Raw genomic sequence first — 3,785 nt, forward strand, 5'->3', positions numbered from 1 at the left:
GTTGAGTAGACTTCCTGGAAAGGAAAGGTATGTAGCTCCGGAAGGAGTGTGGTCCCTCTGAAAGGAAGGCAATGGAGTAAATGGATGATCGAAAGTGCTTGGTAGTAAGCACTGGGATTGTACCAGGTATATGGAAGCACATAACGTGTTGGATACCCGTTGAGGTTGTGGCAATGTTGGATGATGCGCAGGCATGTTTTCAGTCTCCTTGGAAGAGGAGGATGAGAGTGGTTCCAGATTGGAGATTGGGACAGAGGAAGGTGAGACAGCAGGATAACAGACTCGGAGGTAGTCTGGACTGGTGCTGGGGACTGTATAAGGATATTACAGTCGGAGGTCAAGGACCTAGAGATCGTGATAGGGAGGTGTGAGTGGGTTGCACTCCGTGGTGTCGAACCGAAGGGTTCGAGAGTGACGCAAGGACAAGGTCCTTAGTTCCGAGAATGGTTGTAGGCTTGAGTTATGTATGTGGAGGTATTCCAATCTGGGGTATTCCATCATGAGGATTCGATCCAGGTTGCAAGTTATCAGGGTTATCGCCAATTTTGGGCGAAGGAAAATGGATTTTTGGCAGAGCGCAGTGGGTGTTTGTGGAACCTAGCGTTCGAAGGACACGGAAGTGTGTTCCTGACAAAAAGTGATAGTATCATCGAGTGATACATGATTGATATGTGGTGACATTGAGTAGAAAAGGCCGGTTGTCGGCTTGGAGTATTGGCAGGGATGCCAGGCGAGAAGAGGTTATGTTAAGAGAGATGCAGTAGTAGGGTTGGCAAGAACCTGAGTTAATTGAGATATCGGAATCTGCAGTGCAAGGGGTTTGTTCTGAAGCGTATACTGCAGCAGGCTTCGAGGACGAAGCCTAATTTAAGTGGGGGAGAATTGTAACATCCCAAGTTCGGAAGCAAGAAGTTGAAGGGTGCAAAGTGTAAATTCGAAGAAGGGACTCGACGAGTAGGTACGCTTACTCGCCGAGTCGGAGCGGGTTTGGGTCGCGGATTAAGTGGCCAACTCGCCTAGTCGGCGGCTTGGACTCGACGAGTTGGTGCTGGAATGAGAAAACCCTAATCTCGGGGGTTGCACCCTATTTAAAGCACTTTATGTCTTTCTCTCAGCCTCCTTACCACTCTTGAGAGTCTGTAAACCCTAGAAATCGAGTGAGCCTCCATTATTAGAGAGAATAGAGCTTTGGAGGAGGAAATCTTGAAAAGAGGCTTGAAGATCAAGAGGCTTGCTGCAAAGGAGTGGTGTAGATCCGGGATCTACTTCAGTTAGAGCTTATATTGGAGGTAATAATCTATTGCTTGGGCTCTTTTGCATCTAGATCTATTATTGGTTGAGTTTTAGGGTTTTTGGTGAGATATTAAGTTGGAAAGATGAACTATGGGCTAGATCTGAGGTTGTAACTTCAGATCTGGACCCTCCTTGGATTCTATAAGCATAAAGTTTCAGTTTTGGCCAAGATTAAGGTCCCTCTTGAGCATGAAGTTTCATTAAGAACTTAAAATAGGCATTTAGAGCCTTTATAGCCATACATGCACGTAAAGTTTGCAACTTTACGTGATAAGCATGCCCTACAAGCTTGGATCTGTGATTTGGAGCCGCTGCATGGCTCAAAACAAGTCTGTATGAAAAAGGGACTGAATGGACTCGGCGAGTCGCAAGGGTTGACTCGGCGAGTCACATGAAGATGGCCGTGGACTCGACGAGTTGGATGAACAACTCGGCGAGTCCGATGAAGATTACCATAAGACTCGGCGAATTGAAGAACAACTCGGCGAGTCGGATGAGTTTTCCCTAGGATATGTATGCGTATGTATCCGTCGAGTTGCAAGGAGGGAACTCGACGGGTGACCTTAAAGTTTGAACGAGAATCAAAGCAACTCGACGAGTCACCCCGATGACTCGGCGAGTTGGATTGTGCTTCAAGGAACTCGACGAGTAGCCGAGGGTACTCGGCGAGTTGGGGTCAATATGGACTGTTGACCTTGACTGAGGACTTTGACTTTGACCAGGGGTTGACTAGTGGGTTATGGAGTACCTTATATGGTTAAGGACTTATGAGTATATTGCGCTTTGATGTTAGGTGGTGCAGCCTGTGCCAAGTGATTCGAGAGTTGGGTTTTATCTTCCGAGTCGGCAATTGCAGGCGAGTTATCCTCACTATATCGACAGGGTCTGCGGCACCAAGGTCGGCCCTTTATCGGATGGAAATCCGGGTAGTGTTTGTTATGTTATTGCTTTGCTAGATCTGCATCATGGTATTTAGGATGGTGTTATATTAGTGACCTGGTTAAGGTTGGTACCCGGTATATAGGGTAATGTTATGCTAGTGACCGGTTAGGTCGGAATCCTGGTTAGGATGTTGATATGCTATGTGATCTGTTAGACTGATAGTCTGGTTAAGGATTTGTTATGTGATTGATTGTTTTATGTGCACATGGTTGTTTGACGGGGGTTGGGTTGAGGCGGGTCCTGCTTTGTGCTGAAGGCCAACATACCCAGGGCGGACCGGATATTCCGAAGGCCCAGCGAGCGGTCCGGATAGGCTGAAGGCCCCAAGAGGGCGGACCAGACGTGCCGAGGCTCGGAGAGTGGACCAGGCCGACTGAAGGCCCGGTGCGGGCGGACCAGTCATACTGTAGACTCAGAGAGTGGACCAGGTGGATTGAAGGCCCAGTGCGGGCGGACCAATCACACTGTAGACTCGACGTACATGGCTAGACTCGGAGGGTGGACCAGGTGGACTGAAGTCCCGGTGCGGGCGGACCAGTCACACAGTAGACCCGATGTGCATGGATGTTCTGTATTGTGATATTTTATGAGTATGTTTATGTGTGGTTGGTATTTTGGGGATAACTCACTAAGCTTTCGGGCTTACAGTTTTAGTGTATTGTTTCAGGTACTTCAGGAGATCGTGGCAAGGCGAAGGCGTGATCGTACCGCTCCTCATGTTTTATGATTTATATGATATGGTTCTGGGGGATACTCTGATGTTTAAACTATTTTGAAAATGAATTGTATGAACGTAATGGTTTTTGAATGATTTAAAATGTTTTAAATTGGCTCAAATTTTATGGGTGTTACAGATTTGACACCAATTGGGTAATTGTTGACCGCCTGACCAAGAGCGCCAATTTACTTGTTATTTGGGAAATTTCTTCGGTCGAGAAATTGGTTGATGTTTATATGTGAGAGATCGTTGCTCGCCACGGTGTGCCAATTTCCATTATATCGGATCAAAAGTCCGCTTCACTTCCAGGTTTTGGAAGAGTTTCCATGAAGAGTTGGGAACTAGATTGCACTTCAACACTACTTACCACCCGCAAACAGATGGACAGAGTGAGCGAACTATCTAGACACTCGAGGATATGTTGAGGGATTGCGTTATTGATTTTGATGGGAGATAGGACTCTTTCCTTCCTTTAGGTAAGTTTTCATAGAACAACAACTATCATTCCAACATCAGTACACTTCTGTATGACCTCCTTTATGGGTGGAAGTTTCAGACTCCATTTTATTGGGGAGAGATCGACCATAGGGTCATGGGGAGCACCGAGGTTATACTATAGATGACAGAGCTTATCCAACAGATCAGGCAAAGGTTACAGACATCACAAAGCTGACATAAGAGTTATGTTGACAGGAAATGGTCCGAGCTGGAGTTTCAGGTAGGAGATATGGTTCTGCTGAAGGTATCACCCTGGAAGGGTGTTATTCGCTTCAGGAAGTGGGGCAATTTGGGCCCTCGGTTCATCGGGCCTTTTGAGTGGTATCTAGGGTGG

The sequence above is a fragment of the Lactuca virosa genome, chromosome 8 (assembly GCF_052849685.1).
Source record: "Lactuca virosa cultivar CGN04683 chromosome 8, Lactuca_virosa_CGN04683_v6, whole genome shotgun sequence".
NCBI classification, from domain to species: domain Eukaryota; kingdom Viridiplantae; phylum Streptophyta; class Magnoliopsida; order Asterales; family Asteraceae; genus Lactuca; species Lactuca virosa.